Consider the following 20,689-nt stretch of genomic DNA (forward strand, 5'->3'; position numbering starts at 1 on the left):
GCCATCTCTGATTTTTCAATGTGGTACCAGAGAGGCTGCTCATCGCTGGTGTCTGCTATGGCGGAAGGAGGGTGGCTTGTTGAAAAAAATGGGTGCTTTAACACCTCTGAAGGCTTAATACGCTTATCAGGATCTAGCTGCAGCATCTCCTTGATAAGCTGGACCAGCAGAGACTGGTCAGGGTGGTATCCATCCCTCTTTGCCATCATATCTCCAATGTCATCAAGGCAGCTGAGTTTGTAATACCTTGTCTCTTTAGAACAATACTCATACTCATTGCTGAACTCGTCACATGTCTTGAATCTCCACCGCTGTTCGCTGTCTGTTTGGTGTTGGAAGTAGCGATTGGTTGCTGCCCCACGATCCAGGATGTGGTCTGCTGGCTGGCCCTGAGTTTCTATTATGAATCTCATAACATCATAGGGGTCATCCCCGGGATATGGTGATGCTCCAAGTGCCAGGTCCACAGCTATCACACCAAGTGTCCACATGTCAATTGCTTCATTAAACGGAGCTTCCACGATCACCTCTGGTGCCTGGTACCAGAATGTTTGTACAGGGTAATCGTATGTGGTCGATGACGAAAGCTGTGCCAGACCGAAGTCAATGACTTTGACTTTGATTGGTTTATCAAAGCGGTCCACAACCATGACATTTAGGGATTTCAGATCTGCATGAATAATCCCAACTGACTGCAAGTGAACCAGAGCTGTGGCCAGCTGATACAAAATTGACTTAATCTCAGCTAGCGGAATAGGGTCCTGCTCACATATATAGTCATCCAGGTTTTGATCGAGGAGCTCAAAACGAAGACAAACATTGTCCTCGTGGACGAAAAACCCATGAAACCTAACAATGTTGCAGGTATCTGGATCCAGGGAGGAGAGATGTCGTAACATTTCCATCTCATATTGTGCCAGCTTTGCGTTTTCGTCTCCTCTGTTTATCTTGACGGCTTCTTGCATGTTCGTTTTTGTATTCCGGCATTGGGCCACAACACCAAAACCACCTTCACCCAGGACTTTTTCAATCCTGTGCGATTCCTGGAGAGTGCTTCCAACTTGAAAAAGATCAGTCATCGACATCCTGTTTTCTTTTCCAAAACAATCTTCCAGCAGTATGTGTACGTATTCCAAGTAATGCAGCTAAATGCCGTGTTGACTCCTAGTGCAATTGTCTATAGGATAGAGTTAGGGACTTGCACTTATACCTTTAAGTCACATGATAACTGTCATTTTATGATGTCATCAAAGTAAACATTTTATGCCTTTAATCTTCAAAGACATCATCGCCATAGCAACTGAGCATGTGCAGAGATTGTCTGCAGAGAAAGACAAATTACAGTGCAGAAGAGCTCAGAGTACTAACCATATTAACCATGATGTAAATATGTTTCTAAACTTTTCTCTTCACTTCATTTAAACCAGCAAAAGTAAACAAAATCAAACAGAAAAACAAACTTCCCTTTATAACTGATAACATGCACTAAATATTTAAAAAAAAACATTACAATATTTCTGATCAGCTGTTTGCACAGTAAATGAGAATGGATATTCCAATTTTCATGCATCTATCCTTTAATCATGTAGTGGAAATTTGGCATCTCTAGCACATCCAAACTACACATGTAGTTTGGATGTGCTAGTAAGGCAAACAAAGGCAAGGTGATATAAAGAATAGCTGCTAAGCTAGCAGTAGTGACGTTAGCTAGCTTACACGCCTTGATACAAAGATGAGCATGTTTAAGCTAGCGCTAGCAACATTAGCTCCTCACATAGGTCTTGTAAGACTCCATATTCATTAGAATTTTAAAAATAGAAAGCAAACATAGTGTGTACATTAATACCGCAGATAGGGATGTCCCGATCCGATCACATGATCGGAAGATTTCAGACTCGATCGGAATCGGACATTACCTCCCGATCAGGACTCGGATATATACTTTTTAGGGCTGTCAAAGTTAACGCCTTCTGTGCAGGGTGGCTCTGTGTCTTGTAGTGCAGGGGTATGACAGCTGCCTTTGGTGCGACAGGTCCTGGTTCGAGACCTCGATGTGCTGCGTGTGTGAAATCTCCCAGTGTGGCGGCACACGCACACACAGGCCTGTTGCGATAAACAATAAATTAATTAATTGCACGATAACCGCAATAAATTACATTTGCACGCTTGTTTGTTTTTCTCTCCCTCTCTCTCCCCCTCTCGCTGCCAAAGAGGCTGGATGACAAAAGGCGTCACTCTGGTGGTAGTCGTCGTAGCGTATAAAGTGTGCAAAGTCCGGCCGTCAGATCTAATATGGCCCGCGGCTTCTGTCTTAAAATGTGTCAAATCAACAGGTAGTTCTTATTTTTTTTTAACTCATTGCGTGACGTTTACGGGATGTTCTGAGCAGACCACGGTCAGCTCGCTGTCTGCGTCGCCACGGTGCGTCACAGTGCTGCAGGGCTTGGACGTTACAGCAACACAGAGAGCTGTGAAGCTGCACAACACCGGTTCAACACTTCCACACAATTCACCACAAGACTAAACATGCTTATGAATACAACGTGCCATCAGAGAGAGTCCGCGTTGTACGAGTGAAGTTCTCTGCCTTCTTACTGGCGGCGCCACCCAGTCTAGTCCTCTTGCCCAGTCCTCTTGTGCCATCTCTGCTATTTTTATATTATATTATTATTATTATTATATATTTTATTTTTTTCTGTCTACATGGTGGCGTTTTTAAAATTCGCTGATGCGCATACACACACGCAAACGCGTGCGCACACAAACACATGTGCGCACAGGTGAGCCCACTCCCAGCAGCAGGTAGAGTGCGTGTTGTTTGGCTCTGTTGCTCATGACGTGCTAATTGGTTTGACTTAACTCCATTGACTATGCTCAGATAAGCTATGGTAATAGGCCTACCACTACTCATAATAATAATAATATTAATATCATTAATAATAACAATAATAATAGTGTTGATAATTGGGGGCCTTTCCAATGTTAAATGTTCTTTAGAAATTAAAGTTTATTGATCTTTGAAAGGGTGTACTTGCATTATATGTCATTATCATTATGTTAGTTGAACATTGATTTGACAATATTATCGCTTATCTCAATAATTTCTCTTGGCAATTAATCGCCCAGCAAAATCTGTTATCGTGACAGGCCTACACACACACACACACACACACACACACACGGGTTTTGCCGCAATGAGTGCCTTTATAGAAAGTATCGGATCGGGACTCGGTATCGGCAGATACTCAAAATCAAATGACTCAGACTCGGACTCGAGGGCAAAAAAAACTGATCGGGACATCCCTAACCGCAGAGCTGCTACACCCATTGATAGTGCAGGACATTGTATGTTAAGTAGGATATTTAGAAAAATTAGGTGTAGGTAAAGTTTACAACAAAAACTGTTACATTATGAATCAAATTACACCTAATGTTACAGTTAATGTATTATGTTTGCAGTAATACAAATATTGTGCAGAGTATCTGAAAATATCAATAAATCCTTCCTTCTGAGCAGGTTTTAGCTGTTGCTGTCACAAATGTCTGCATTACATTTGCACTTGAACAGATTTGAATCTGCTGTTCATGCTAATAAATTTGAATGTTTTCTTAGAGGGCAAATAAACTGTTTTTATGTCCCTTGCAAACTGTCATTGTCATGGTTTCAGCCAGGTCTTTTATTTTGTAGTTCATTTTCTGTTTGTATTAGTTTTAGTTTTACTAGTCACTTCCTGTTTTATTTTGAAACTCGATCTTCCCCTTGTGTTTCAGTTCTGTTTACTTCCCCTTCCTCATGTGTGCTCCCTTCCCCCGCCTGTGATTACCTGCTCCGCCCTAATGTGCTTCACCTGTTTCCAATTGTCTTCCCGCCCTCCTGTGTATAAAGCCTGTGTGTTTCCTGCCCCTTGTTGCAGTTCGTTTTGTGAGTTATCCTGCGACACAGCTGTCCAAGTAGCCTTCTGCTCTTGTGATTTCCCCAGTGAGTTTTCGAGTGAACATTTACATTTACCTAAACTTACATTTACTAAGAAGTCTTAACACAGTTATTTTGAGCTTTAACAGCTTAAAGTTATAGACATACTTAACTTTGAAATTTTGAGGCAATCGGTTTCCTTATTTTTTTTAAGTAAGGTCAACAAATTACATTTTACAGTGAGCCTATAGATAAAAAAAACACATGTATCAAAAGAAATAGTAAAAAAACTGCACGTACTCTGTTGTAGTTTTGCTGTGGAAAGGTGCTATTTTCTAATTATAGGGCATTAAATATGTATTAACAACTAATTATGTAAACATTAAAGACTAAAATTGTAAATACAGAGGAATTTTTGTCGATGAAATATGTGAGGCTCAGATCGCCGCCATTTGCTTCTTCTGCCACTACAGCTCCATTGAAACTTACAGTGCAGTGAATAAAGTTCACTGCCCAAAGAAATAACACCTAAAGAACTCAGTGTAACTCCCAGTCAGTCACACCTCTGTGGAATCAGCCTGTCCAGTTAGGATCAACACTGATTGTGAATCAGTTTCAGCTGCTGTTGTGCAAATGGAGCAGAGAACAGGTGGAAATGAGAGACAAGCCCTATAAAGCAGAGGCTCTGCAGGTGCTGACCACAGACCATTTCTCTGCTCTCATCTTTTCTGCCTGATGTTTGACCACTTTTGCATTTTGTCAGTGCTCTCACCCCTAGAGGTAGCATGAGGTGGTGTCTAAACTCACACAAGCTGCTCAGGTAGTGCAGCTCATCCAGGATGGAACATCAATGAGAGCTGTGGCAAGAAGGTTTGCTGTGTCTGTCAGCACAGTGTCCAGAGCATGGAGGAGACACCAGGAGACAGGCCAGTACACCAGGAGACATGGAGGGGGCCGTAGGAGGGCAACAACCCAGCAGCAGGAACCGCTACCTCCTCCTTTGTGCAAGGAGGAGCAGGAGGAGCGCTGCCAGAGCCCTGTAACATGACCTCCAGCAGGACACTAATATGCATGTTTCTGCTGAAACCGTCAGAAACAGACTCCATGAGGGTGGTATGAGGGCCCGACGTCCACAAGTGGGGCTTGTGCTTACAGCCCAACACTGTGCCGGGTGATTTCTAGAGAACAAGATTGTTCACCCTGTGCTCTTCACGGATGAGAGCAGGTTCGCACTGAGCACATGTGACATGTGACAGACATGACAGAGTCTAGAGACGCACAGCCCTCCATGTGCTAGCCAGAGGTACCCTGACTGCCATTAGGTACCAGGATGAGATCATCAGGCCCATTGTGAGAGCATGCTGGTGCAGTGGGCCCTGGGTTCCTTCTGATGATGACGATGCTAGGCCTCATGTGGCTGAAGTGTGTCAACAGTTCCTACATGATGAAGGCATTGATGTTATGGACTGACCTGCCCGTTCCCCAGACCTGAATCCAATCCAGCACATCTGGCACATCATGTCTCGTTCCATCCACCAACATCACATTGCACCACAGACTGTCCAGGAGTTGTCTGATGCTCTAATCCAGGTCTGAGAGAAGATCCCTCAGTAGAACATCCACCGCCTTATCAGTAACATGCCCAGGCGTTATAGGGAGGTCATACAGACTGTTGGTGAACCTGCAAAATACAGTGGGGGTGAAAAGTGAGTGAAATAAATCCCAGTGAGTAAAATCCATCCATGTTCTAGATGTTTTACATTCCTGATAAAATCTAATTAAACTCTACTCGGTGTATAGAGCAAACTTAACTCGATCAATACCTGTGTAGAATAAATAAAAAATATATATTGAATTGAACTGATTTTTACTAATAGTTATTTATTAAACATGACCTAAACTCTTATTGTTTGGCATCACTGGTTGAACATAAATATTAGCAGCAGGTTTCTATAAAGCCTTGCTTTGATGGGTATATGGTCATTGTATCAGCATTACCTGGGCAGGATAAGTGAAAACAGTGCGTGGCTGCTCATGTTCATTTCAGACCTCAAAGCAGATGGAAAACATTCTTCCATTATTTCTATGTTTGAGCTCTGCTGCTAATGGAATCCTGATGTAAGACTGGAAAATGTCTCTGAAGCTATTACTTTGACAGGTAAAGAAAACCTGTCATGCACAACATCAACACATGGTCCTAAAATGTAAAAAATGTAAATGTAAACATCAGGCTCACATATGGTTTATATATATATATATATATATATATATATATATATATATATATATATATATATATAAATTTTGCCCACTCGTGTATGAACATTCAGGCTGGCGGACCAGTTCCATACGTTGGATCAGAGCAGGTCTTGGTGTGGTCTTCACGGCGGCCGTGCTGATGGGAGAGGCTGTGTCTCATTACATTTGTTCTGGTCGGGTTTAAATTTAGAAACTTTGCCGGGGCTCAGTGAACTGACGCCGCCGGGAGATGCGGAGATGCTCGTGACCGCGCCCACAGAGCGGCGGACGCGCACAGCGGAGGGAGAACAGAACACGGCACAGAACTCCAGAAAAAAAAAGATTACTTGTTTTTATCAGCGGGGAATTCATTCATTATACTTCAGGACTCCACGGACACAAACGTGAGTTTTATGTAGCTTTTATTCTACCTATTTATATTCCAGAATTGTTACAATCTGCCTTGTCTTTGTACAGAGGATTGTGAAAGTCAGAGGTTTAACTGTTGCATGCATGTCTCATGTATAGGCCTATATGAAGTGACTGTGGGAACAGCCTTTTGAGTACTTATGCAGTGCCAGTCAGAAGACATTTATACAAGACAATATTTACGTCATCATTCATCTCCCTCCTTCTGCCTTCTGTTATTTTTTCTCAGGTGAAATGAAAGGCTTGGCTTTCATTCAGGACCCTGGTGGTTACTGGATTGAAATCCTGAGCCCCAACAATATGGCCTCCATCACCTCCTAAAAGCTAACAACACGCTACTTACTGCGGTGTGTAACACCAGCCCTGTTGTGGCTTCACTGGAGAGCAGAACGCTGGGGGTTTAGCAAAGAATTAAGCAACACGAGCCGGAGAGCTGACGCAAACAGGGCAGGATCACATGCACAATGCCGTTCAGTGTGCTCTGGCATGAGCTGGACTAATATTGGACCTTTGATGAGCATATAGATTAGACATATGACTGATGATTAGCAACTACTTTGTGTAGATGTTAAATTGTTTACATCAGTTTGCATATGTTTTCAAAGAGTGCTGCTGAACCTGTATTACTGTATAATAAATGTGAAAGCCACAGTTCAAATGAAACACATGTGATTGTGTGTTTTTTTGTAGTTTCAAGTCATAAGAGAGACAATAATACTTTTATAAAAAGAAAAAAATACAATTTGAAGTGTCAACATGGTGAACTACATGCTGGATCTGTTGTTTTCTTCTAAAGATGATTAAAAAAATCATTTTTTAATTTTGTAAGTGTATCAAATTACTGAATGATGGGCAGAAAATGTTTTTATTTTTGATCCCCTAAACATAATTTTGGGCTGAGATATGGTCATTTCTATGTAATTTAAAGCTAAACTAATGCAACTGTCACGGTTATTGGTGGGCTCCTCTGAGGAGAAAGACATGAAAATTGAAAGTCCTGCTGGTCTCACCCCTGGGTTCTGGTAATATCTGTAATGTATTTTGTGTCACCACATTTATTCTGTTTGGGGTGCAAAAATATTAATCACACAAAAGGGTGAATATTCAGAAGGAAAATGGTAAGAATAGCAGGAATTAATAGTTTTAATTGATGCATTGATTACATTCAACACCCACTGCCCTCCTCCCACACATAATTGCATACACAAATAACTTCAGCCAACGAGGAATGCAACAGTTTTCTAAATACTGTTCCATCCTTAAGTCAATCCCGGAAATGATGCATAGAGCCCATTGTGGGTGTTGTGGTTCGTTCTTTAGGAAAGAGATACACTGTACTGCTGTTGTTGCCGTTGCACACATTGCACACGTCCAATGTCTCCTGTATGTCATTTCATTTACCACTAGAGGGCACTGGTGGACAGTGGCTCAGTTAGAGGGAGGGAACACTCACGTGCTGCCCCACTCTTACGTGCAGCACCATTTCAGCCACATGATGACTGTAGTAAATTGAAGGTGAACAGGGTGAGAAGGCGGTCTGCAGCAGGTACCACACAGTACAATGAAAGCATTCATTCCAGACATCCTCAGGTAATGCTGGACCATTCAAACCCAGTGATGGCTTTTGCCAGCATAGTCACAGGCTATTATAAAGGCCATGAACCTTTGCTGACAGGGCTTATATGTGAATAGGAGAATATTTTATATTTTGACATCCACATGCACAGTGCTGCTTGAAAGTGTGTGAACCTTTGCTTCATCATCTGTGGCTCCTGAGTAGCAATAACAACAACTAAAGGTGTCTGCACAATGGCTTGGAGGAATTTTAGTCCATTTTCCAGTAATGAACAGGTGCAAGTCCTGACAATTTCATGAGGTGTCCTACAAATTCTGCAGTTGTTCGTTGTCTTGCTGCATAGCCCAGTTTGTCTTGAGCTCGCAGACAGATATCTATGTCAACATTACTCACAGCTCCATCAATGCTAGGAAGTCATCCTGGTTCAGATGCAGCAAATTAGGCCCAAAAAGTTACTACTAACACCATGTGTTCTCCTGATGGTGGATTCATGGACATTAACTTTAGCTTTAGATGTGAGAGTGGCCTTTAGCTGCTTAGAGATCACCCTGTGTCGATTTGTAACCTTCAGCCTTTTACATGACTCATTTTTGGAGTGATCCTTATTGTTAGACCACTCAGTAACAATGGACTTGAATGTCCTCCATTTGTACACAATCTATCTGTGGATTATTGGAGCCCAAACCTTTAAGAGATAGTTATGTAACCGTTCCCAACCTGACAGTCAGCAACAACTGTTTTTATGTTATCTTCTGAAGGTCTTGTTTTTAGGTGTCAGGTCACTGACAGTGATTGAAAACAGCTCTGAACAGATGAATTGACAAATGGCAAAGTTCAATATTTCTGTTTCATTTCTTTGATTGAGTTCTCTTTTTTTCACTGTCAAGACTTGTGTGAAAATCTGCTTATGTTTTAGGTTATATTTATGCAGAAAACTCTAAACTCATAAAGCAGCACTGTCATGCAGTGTCATGTTTGCAGCCATTATAGCTGAAACCTCAGTCCACTTCTCTGGTAGGAGTCATTAGATCATTTGCTCTGAAACAAACATAACTTGTTCTCAAATAACTGTCCTAAGGTATAATTGTATCTATGTTGTGTACCTCAGTTCCTGCTCTAAGAGACTTGAGCTGTTTGTTAACATTGTTAACATTTTGAGCTCAATCCACACTTGTTTACCAGCTTGCTCTAATTTTTTCATTGTTTGGAGGATCCCAATAAAGAAGGATGCCATCAAACCTCACATTACATTTTTAAATGATCGATAGTTGATTCTTTAGCATATAAAAAATGTTGACTATCATGCATGTTTTCCTTTCTTTAACTAAAATACAAGGCCCCCTGATGTCTGAGTGTACCACAAGCCTGCTTCTTTCTGTTCTGTGATAATAAAAGCTTTTAAAAACAAAAAAACATTTAGTCATATACTGAAGATAAGATATCGTGTGTGTTCGGCATGACTTCATTAGCTCATGCTATGTGATGTGCTTATGGTTTCAGACAGGTGAAAAATGAAGGCAGGTATGATTCAGACAGGGAAATGACCAGCCGAGCTTTGGAGCTTGAAATAACTGTGCTTGAGCCTAATTCAACTGACATTACAATCATTAAAAAAAGTGTTCTCCGAGGATCCACACACAGCCACATCATTATTCTTTCATCACCCCCCTCATCTGGCAGATTGAAGTGAATCATTGTCAGACTAAGAATCTACAACATTCCCCAGTCATGTCGAGGTTGACTTGAGCTTCCTGTGCTGCTTTCCACTGACTCATTTCTAGGCATGAAACATCCAGCTCAGCTTTTTGTTTTCCCTTTGGATGAACCTGAGATGACTCAAAGCTTCCACAGAGGGACGACAGCAGTGGACATGCTTTGGCACTCTAGGAGACGTGACTAAAAATATTTTGAAAGGGTTTTTTAATTCACAACCTCAACCACATCCTTATTTTTGCATCAAGAGCAGAGCAAAAGTGAAAGACCTAAAAACATGGTTCTACCATAAATGCAATTTGCTTTTTTTATGGATTACTGTGATGATATCTGCAGCTTCTTCCTATTACATGTGACTCTGCTCCAGCATTTCCATTTGAATTGTTAACATGCAATGTGATGAAGTCACACTCATTAATTCTGTCTGCAGAAAGACAGTGAGTTGAGCCTGGTTCCAGCCGTCTTGAGTGAATGCCCACATTTTGAGACAAGCCAGATTAGAGCTGTGGTCTCATCCCTATTTCAAAGCTTTGTCTCTGTATTGGACCCATATTACACAGCAACTAATCTGACAGGAAATTCAACTGCTGGCAGTAAGTTGCATATTTTTGGCAGACGACGGTGCAGTTATCATTGTGTGTTTGAGTTTTAATTCTCTAAGTTATCTGAACTTCTATAAATACAGTGGTGTTGTCACACGATGTCCCCACTCACTTGAACAGCTGGTAAGAACAAATGAATGTACCCAATATTATTATTTTATCCAACAAACCTTTAGGACTGTTAGGGTGAAGTAGAGTCCTGGATGATCACCATGAAATTGTTTCATGATTGATTTCCTGAGCAGAACATGTAAATTAACTGCCGTAAGTTACCATGGAGATGAGTTCCCCTGTACAATACAGCCTAGTATATAGTAAAATTGTATACTGCGATCAAGGGTGTTACTTCTTAAAGAAAAGGCTCCTTTTAATACCTGTAGATGTCAAGATAACCTGCATTTCTAAATATTAAAGAACTCACTGGTACCATCAAATCAATCTTTATTATTAGCAGATTTATAATGCTCACCAACATCTGCATAGGTGCACAGTTATCCAATAGAAGTCAGCTGTGCAGCAGCATCCTCCCAAAACATCCACACACAAAAAGCACTTGATTTTCTCTAAAAACAACAGCATGACACTTCTGGCTCACACACACGCTTTCACATCACTTTTATCACTTTAATTTTCAATAACATTAGATTCGAGCACAGTGGCTAGTTGAGGTTAATGCAGACAATTTCACAACATTAAATACATAAAAGAGAACAACACATAGTCATGTTATATATACATATGACCACAGGGGGGTGCCAGATGCATACCCAGCTGTCATTTCACTAGCTTCCAAGTATCAACCTTACTTTCTCCTGGTCGGGATAAGCTGGATCCCTCAACAGCTTCCCACACAGATGCTCTTTATTCCCTGGCCTGCATTAAAGGACCAGTTTCTCTAGTAAGAATACAAAGTTCCCTGTTGTTGTTGTTGTGAGAAATTACTGCTGTCCTGGTTTATGTAATCATCCAGTCAGGGTATGGAACAAAAATCTTTGAGGTGCTAAAAAGGGGTATAGTATCTGAGCTTTATGAAACAGGTTTTCTTCCAGGGTCTGCCATGTTTAATCCTTTAAGCCCTTTGGCTATTTTAAAAATTCCCACCAGAGGAGCATCCTCCAAATCCAGTCAATAACAGCTCGAACAAACACAGAGACAAAAAAATAATGTGTGATAAAGTGAATAAGTAACCCTTAGGAGAACTGTAAAAGTATCCAAAGTGAGACTTTGAAAAACAGCAGCCAGAACTGATTAGAAAAATCATTCATCATGTTTTTCAGCTTTAATCCCATGCAGCTTCACAAGGATATTGCTAAAAGCCTTCAAGGAACTATTGATGATGATGCTGTGTGGCTTGTTTCTGGTTTAGAGCTAACCAAGTGAGGGGGGTGTAGTGAGAGAGTTTGAACAGTTTTTTGGAAACATGAAGCCTTTGTTCGCAGTCCGTCACCAGCAGCCTCAGAGATAACGCATCTCATTATGAGTCTCATGTTGTGTACCAGATTCTCCAGAACTTTCCATATGGTTTCCATCTCAGATGTTGCAGCATTTGTTTGAGATTGATCATTATTATGGATTCATTTTATTTTAACTTGACACTCTGCCTGAATCACAGGCTTCATTCTCCTGTTTGATTGATACCTCCCTCCAGTCTGCTGACTGTGCCTGCAGCGAAAAGCCACGGTATGAAACATTTTCCATATGATGGTGGATTTTTTTCTTCTTCTAATCTCTGTGCTCAGATGAGCCTTCTGACTGCAGCTGGGGGATGAGAAGTGTGCGTTAATTTATCTGCCTGCCGTTCTACATCCGACTGGTAAATGGAATGGAGAATAAAAAGCTTTCTTCTTTGGCTTGAAGATGAAGACCTGGATATTATGCGAGCTATAGGGCCAAACCGCAGGCCATGCAGCATACTAAATGGCACTGTCTACCCGGAATAGTCATTCTTTAGGGTGAATATTTCATGGGTGAAATAAATGAATACACATAATGAAGGAGTCATTTACCTGACTGTTCTGATGCCGCTCTAGTGCAGAGCTGCTGCTGCAGGGGGGGTGCTGTGGTTTGCTAAAATATCCCTGCAGGGAGGCTTTTCTGAGGATATTTAACAGGGAAAACGCAACATAAAATGCTGTGGCATCAACATTCCAGTATCTTTTTAATGCTTAATCTTTTGAAATCCCTTTTCCTACACGTCCACAGATAGCTGGTGAATGCATTGTGGTCTTAGAGACAGAAATCATTGGACTTTATTGACTTTTGGTTAAATTCAGGCCAAAGAATCATACAGTACACTGTCAGAGAGCACAATCCTGTCTGCTGTTGCTGATTCAGACTGCCCTCAGTTCAGCAGCATGCTCACATATGTCTCACTATTCCAAACTGTTACCTTAAGCCCAGGTGTGTACAGAACTCGCTGATACAGAAGGTAAATTGTGAAGCAGCCATATTATTTAAAAAAGACACTCATCAGATTATGGTTATTCATTGTGCTAGTGGTGTATTTTAATGAGGAAGCATTTCCACTCATTGAGTGGAAATGGTGATTTAATGTATTCGGACCGCACAGCCCACTGTAGATATTCGCAAGACATATCTACAGCAAGGCACAGCGAAAGCTGAGCATTAATCAAGACTATTGGACTAATTAAACAATCTTTTGGAAAATGGCACATCACCAAACTTATTGCAATTTATCCTTGAGGCATTTTATTTAAAAGGTGTCCTTTAATAATGACCTTTTTATCCACATGACAAACTGGCCTTATCCGTTTCAGTATGTGCTGACTGTGACAGGAGGGTTTACATGGATGACAGACAGTCCAGTACAGCCCTTTTGCCATGTATTAGGCAAAGAAACATCATTGGTGACCCATTTTGGAGGAGGGCTACTATAGTTACTTTTAGCATGCAGTCTTTTGGGAAGAAGCCATACATGTTTCTGTGCTCTTTACTCTGCAGTTCCCATCAGAGACCACTCACAGCTGACAGGTGGATTCACGGGTTACCTGTTCAGCCTGTTGCCTTATGATGCAGAAGAAAAATCATTTGCATGTACCACTACTCATGTAGAGTATGTAGACATACAGAATCCTCCTCATACCCACAAAGGGAGTACCTGTCAGTTAGGGCTCTTGTCCTCTTTGTGACCGCAATTCAAAGCACATCTGTTTACGCTGAGTGTGCGTTCAGTGTCTTAGTGCAGGTCCACTCCGCCTCCTATCCTAGGAGTGGACTGTAACATTATCCAATACAACATTTGATTCAGGAGACCTCCGATTAAAGAGACGTTAAACCCCATTGACATGTTTGACCAGTTATGAAGTGAATATCCACTCCACTCTCAGATAAGAAAAAAGGGAATTTTAGCCTTAAGTAAAACATGGACATAGTTCAGTACAGCTTCCAGGTAAAATCCATTAGAGGAACCTACTTTCTGGATGTAGCAATCAGCCATAATATTTGCTGAGACTATTTGGACCAGTGAACTGTGCCTTTTGCTTTTCCATTCTCCATGGCTTCATGTGTGTTTCTATCATAAATATTTTATTTGATATAACAGTGCAGACCTGTTCAGGGTGTACAACTCCTCTCACCCGTAGATAGCTAAGAAATAACCTAAAAAATGCAGTGTGGATACAAATGATTATGGTGTAATAATTGAGAACACATCATATTATACTAGCTTGAATACATAACACTTCAAATCCTGAGGTGAATATGTTACAGCAGCAGAAAACCCTTTCAAGGCCCCCTTTCTGTAAAGGGGACTGTGTAAACAGTCAATGGTTGCATTGGATTGCTTGGTTGCATTTTTTTAGTTAGCTACATCACGTTTGCAGAAAGTTGGAGTCTACTTGTATATTTACATGTGATAGTCAATATTTACATAAACATCATACATTTTAAAATGAAGAGGATAGTTTAGACGAGGATCGTTGTGCCGGGCCTCTGAAAGCAGCTGGTGCAGTTACATCTGTGAAATCAGAGGGGTTCACAGTGAATAATAATAACACTTAACCTCAATACAAGCACCACAATTACTGTGGATTAAACTGAAAATGAATCTGATGTCTGTGAAACTGGGAAGATTGTGCCGTGTTTGGACGGTAGCCCAGAGTCTGACATCTGCACAAACCAGCAGCCAGCACCAATCAGCTGCTCCATCACCTTGAACACATGATAATCCACTGCTGCAGAGTGGGGGCAATGACAGGCCAACAATATGTGTGTTCTCTCCTTGCAATGTCAAACAGCATGAATAATTAGAATGTACCTTGTTTAACCCAATCAAATCACACACCTTTTTTTCTACTGTGTTTCAGTTATTTGAAGGTATCATATAATTTATTCCACCTACACGTGAAGCCAGGATGTGTAAATTGAATCTCTAATTGGAATTTCTAAAGAGATCTGAGAGACTGAGGTTCTTGGTGGTTTAATACACGTTTTATGTAAGAATTTGAATTATATTGTAGATTATTAGGTGCTTTACTGTCAGAAATGTGTAGTGGAACCTGATTGACAGCTGATACATGTCCTTATATTCCTTGTGGGCATAACCTTTTACTGCTCAGGTCTAACTTTCCCTGGTCATAGGGGGATAAACAGATGCCTTATCATGTGATGATGATGATAGTGGTAGCTTAGTGGACTGTGTTATGGCTTACTTGGTGTGAATTCAGTTCACAACCTCTCCTACACTCTCATCATTTCCACCATGCTCTGTTCCATACTTGTACAGGCAAATAAGGATAAAGTATATTCTTACTTAATAGCTATTTATACATAAAGTATGAATATTTATCTTCTGACACTTTTGGTTGTGTCAGCACATTACATGCTTAAAGGAAAGGAAAATCACGTATCTTTCTGTGTAGTGGGGTTTCTGTTCAATTGCACTTGAATAGCTACTCTCATTATGATGTGCCATATTTACACATATTGTGTTAAATTAAAGAACAATCAAACCAGTGTAGAAGCAGAGTAAAGAATAATTAGCTTAGTCATTTTTATGTCATTATAATAAGCAGCAACATGGAAATCACTATTCAACCAGCAGTGATGAAAAGTAATTCTCCCTGAATTGATGTAAGCAGAGCTGTGTTGTTCATTGTGGCTGAGCCATGTCTCGCTGCAAACAAAGATGCAGCAGCGTCTAAACTCCTGCCAAGTAGTCACTGGAGCCGGGTGTAATTTATTGTCCAAGGCACAGATTCTAAAGAGCAGGATGAATGAGAGAACCACCCAGTGAGGGCTTCCTTTTAGCCAAGCACTGGCTCCCTCTTTCCCACTGGGCTTCCTGTTTCAGGTACCTGCACCTGAGGAGCATTGCCCAGATCCCCAAACCGAGGCAAGAATACATGGCACCATAGATGTTTGTTATTGGATGAATATGACTGGCTGAATATGAATGTGCTTCATGCTCTGCTTTTGTTAAACCATGAGGAGAGTGAACCAAATCAATTCAGCAACACAATACAGGATAGATACTTTAATGATACTTAGGCATCATTATTTCATTATTTATATTATCATTATATCCACTTAAAAGCTAATTTTCTTCATAATTCCAGGTCAAATATTGTGATTTTTTTTCCAAATATACATACGATTTATCAGGATTTCCCTCATATGACTGTATTTAAAACATTGTTATTTAATAAAAACAAATGCCATCCTTCTCAAGTGCACACAGTGTTGCAAAGGGGAAGAAAATATACGTAAGTATTTAATATTTTAAAAGCCAGCAGGATGTGTTTGTTCAAGCAATGATGTGTGTGAGAGTGGAAACAAAGCAACTGAACATTTTGACAAATGAATCTGATACAGGCAATCTCAATATGGGGGAAATGGAAACTATTATGTAATAGTTAAATAAATAGGCCTTTTTCTTACCTATTGCATTATGTGAGTGGATAAAATCCTCTGCACTGAGTTGATGTAAAGGCTTCATACACTACACACACAAGAGTGTGAGCCAATGTTACTTAAAAGTGGCATGTAAAATTTTTACATTTTACATTTTTTTTTACAAAAACATTTTAATTATATTTTGAATATATAATTAAAATATAATTAATTATATAATTATAAGTTTTATATAATTATATAAATATAATAATAATAATACGTTTATTTAAGTCAAGTAAATACAAAAAAATACATAAAAAGAGCACATTTGATTAAAATTTTCAAGACTTTAAATCTACAAATATTGTTTATCGAAGAGTAACAAATAACCATGCATGAAAAGAATGTTAGTTTACGCGTGTATTATCCTTCTTCAACACATCAGACCTAAATGACCAACAGAAATGCTGCTACTTGCTGCATGTAACATGACATATGTGCATCCCTATCACAAAGTACTGTGTCCATCCATCCATCCATCATCTGAACCGGATTGTGTCCTGCAGTGCAGGGTCACGGAGCGGCTGTGTGAAAAGCCTTTTTAACAGTAACATGAGTTATTCACAGTGTCAGAATATCACTGGAGCAGTGAAACTTAAATCACTGACGGTATGACAGGCTTAGACAGCTCTTGATAAATTACCCAAAGCCTCTCACATGATACTGACATCACCGGTCCCGTGTGATGTTTCAGTCTTGGTACTTTGTTCATTTGTTGTGCAGGAAGATCCTGACACACTGTTTCCATCTCTACCCTGAAATGAATTTAAAATATAACAATATAACAGCCAACTGGCCTTAGAACTTTGACCTTCAACCAGCAAAATCTATCATTTTTGTGTGGAGAATTTCTTTCATGGTATTATGTCACAGTGATGGGCACCCTACAAAAACATAAACAATAGTTCCTTTCAGTGAATTAGTGGGAGAAATATTGTTCTAACTGTATTATGTGTTATGACATGCCAGGTGGGAGAGCGAGGGCAGAGAAACAAGGCTTCAACTTACATCGTGCTCTTTGAGTAGTTGATCTGTGGATTCTCTTTGTTGTTGGAGGCAAACAGAGAGGAAACCCTGCAGCTAGCGACAACGTCCCAGTGAGCTAACACCAACACAGAGATGCACCAAGCACAGAAGCACTGCAAAATTGTAATTTGTTGACCTTACCTTACTCTTGTTCAAGCAAGAGCCTCTAAATATGCTTCAATATGAAGCCCGTCTAGAAATAAACCTAATTATGAGTTTTAAACCAAGCTCATGAGCAAGAATCTGTAAAGACAATGCTGAATCACATCACTAAGAAAAAGGAGTAAGAGGGTAATGAGCATTGCTATATTTGTTATTTTTGTTGTTGTTGTTTTGTTTTTTGCAGTATATAATGATTTCATCAACTGTTTCAACTGTTGATTTCATGAACAGTTCAATACTGTTATTTAAAGACACTTTATACACTTTATATAGTCCTAGTAAATAACCTTCAAATCTCTTTAAAATTATATTTAAAAATATTTTATTTGTTTTTTTTTTGTTGTTGTTGGAGGTATTACAGAAGATGTTCATGACTGTAGTTATGACACGCCTAAACCATCCAGAGTTTTCTTGTTGTCGGCGGCCTTGTGGTATGTCTGTGCAGACAGACTGATCTTTGCTGCTTTGGGGTATAGCTGGAGCTACATCTGTACACCCATGATGCCTTCTGGTACATTTACTACAACACCTGGCTCGTTGTTACCCTCTCTTAGAAGCAGCTCAAAATCCATTCCTTGGTAGTCTCTAAACATTTCATGCCAGTGGATGAATGGAATTTCTTCTGAACTGCCTCTGCTTAGCGGGCTATAGTCCTCCGGTGCATTGACAACACCTGGCTCGTTGTTACCCTCTCTTAGAAGCAGCTCAAAATCCATTCCTTGGTAGTCTCTAAACATTTCATGCCAGCGGATGAATGGAATTTCTTCTGAACTGCCTCTGCTTAGCGGGCTATAGTCCTCCGGTGCATTGACAACACCTGGCTCGTTGTTACCCTCTCTTAGAAGCAGCTCAAAATCCATTCCTTGGTAGTCTCTAAACATCTCATCCCAGCGGATGAATGGAATTTGTTCTGAACTGCCTCTCGTTGTAGCAATGCCGATGTCCTCATGGTTTTTCACCTCCGGTTTCATTATAGAGTTATCTTCACTGATGTCCTTGAAAAGATCAGCCAAGGAGGTACCGGTAACTGAATTTTGTTGTGAGGTGGGCCTGGCTGTAGAGATTGTCCAGTCTTGCTGGGTATTAACTTCTGGGGTAGCTATGGCACTGCTTAGTGGGCTATAGTCCTTTGGTGCATTTACAACACCTGGCTCGTTGTTACCCTCTCTTAGAAGCAGCTCAAAATCCATTCCTTGGTAGTCTCTAAACATTTCATGCCAGCGGATGAATGGAATTTCTTCTGAACTGCCTCTCGTAGCAATGCCAATGTCTTCCTGGTTTTTTATGGAGCAGTCTTCTTGGTGGTCCTTGAAAAGATCAGCCAAAGAGATAACTGAACTTTTTCCACTGTCTGCAGCTGAGTTGTCTTCTTGCCTGATTTGAAACCATGTAACCAAGGACTCAGCTGAATCTGGTACACTGTGTGAAGCCATCTCTGATTTTTCAATGTGGTACCAGAGAGGCTGCTCATCGCTGGTGTCTGCTATGGCGGAAGGAGGGTGGCTTGTTGAAAAAAATGGGTGCTTTAACACCTCTGAAGGCTTAATACGCTTATCAGGATCTAGCTGCAGCATCTCCTTGATAAGCTGGACCAGCAGAGACTGGTCAGGGTGGTATCCATCCCTCTTTGCCATCATATCTCCAATGTCATCAAGGCAGCTGAGTTTGTAATACCTTGTCTCTTTAGAACAATACTCATACTCATTGCTGAACTCGTCACATGTCTTGAATCTCCACCGCTGTCCGCTGTCTGTTTGGTGTTGGAAGTAGCGATTGGTTGCTGCCCCACGATCCAGGATGTGGTCTGCTGGCTGGCCCTGAGTTTCTATTATGAATCTCATAACATCATAGGGGTCATCCCCGGGATATGGTGATGCTCCAAGTGCCAGGTCCACAGCTATCACACCAAGTGTCCACATGTCAATTGCTTCATTAAACGGAGCTTCCACGATCACCTCTGGTGCCTGGTACCAGAATGTTTGTACAGGGTAATCGTATGTGGTCGATGACGAAAGCTGTGCCAGACCGAAGTCAATGACTTTGACTTTGATTGGTTTATCAAAGCGGTCCACAACCATGACATTTAGGGATTTCAGATCTGCATGAATAATCCCAACTGACTGCAAGTGAACCAGAGCTGTGGCCAGCTGATACAAAATTGACTTAATCTCAGCTAGCGGAATAGGGTCCTGCTCACATATATAGTCATCCAGGTTTTGATCGAGGAGCTCAAAACGAAGACAAACATTGTCCTCGTGGACGAAAAACCCATGAAACCTAACAATGTTGCAGGTATCTGGATCCAGGGAGGAGAGATGTCGTAACATTTCCATCTCATATTGTGCCAGCTTTGCGTTTTCGTCTCCTCTGTTTATCTTGACGGCTTCTTGCATGTTCGTTTTTGTATTGCGGCATTGGGCCACAACACCAAAACCACCTTCACCCAGGACTTTTTCAATCCTGTGCGATTCCTGGAGAGTGCTTCCAACTTGAAAAAGATCAGTCATCGACATCCTGTTTTCTTTTCCAAAACAATCTTCCAGCAGTATGTGTACGTATTCCAAGTAATGCAGCTAAATGCCGTGTTGACTCCTAGTGCAATTGTCTATAGGATAGAGTTAGGGACTTGCACTTATACCTTTAAGTCACATGATAACTGTCATTTTATGATGTCATCAAAGTAAACATTTTATGCCTTTAATCTTCAAAGACATCATCGCCATAGCAACTGAGCATGTGCAGAGATTGTCTGCAGAGAAAGACAAATTACAGTGCAGAAGAGCTCAGAGTACTAACCATATTAACCATGATGTAAATATGTTTCTAAACTTTTCTCTTCACTTCATGTAAACCAGCAAAAGTAAACAAAATCAAACAGAAAAACAAACTTCCCTTTATAACTGATAACATGCACTAAATATTTAAAAAAAAACATTACAATATTTCTGATCAGCTGTTTGCACAGTAAATGAGAATGGATATTCCAATTTTCATGCATCTATCCTTTAATCATGTAGTGGAAATTTGGCATCTCTATCACATCCAAACTACACATGTAGTTTGGATGTGCTAGTAAGGCAAACAAAGGCAAGGTGATATAAAGAATAGCTGCTAAGC

General features: G+C 40.6%; 1 long non-coding RNA gene across 1 annotated transcript; it reads left to right on the forward strand.

The window, feature by feature from the left end:
- Positions 1-6,428: 6,428 nt before the first annotated feature.
- On the forward strand, positions 6,429-7,243 carry LOC114433769 (uncharacterized). Its single transcript, XR_003670397.1, has 2 exons — positions 6,429-6,555; positions 6,810-7,243. It is a non-coding gene; the product is annotated as an uncharacterized LOC114433769 (long non-coding RNA).
- The last annotated feature ends 13,446 nt before the right edge of the window (positions 7,244-20,689 follow it).

Source organism: Parambassis ranga, chromosome 3 (assembly GCF_900634625.1).
Source record: "Parambassis ranga chromosome 3, fParRan2.1, whole genome shotgun sequence".
NCBI classification, from domain to species: Eukaryota; Metazoa; Chordata; class Actinopteri; family Ambassidae; genus Parambassis; species Parambassis ranga.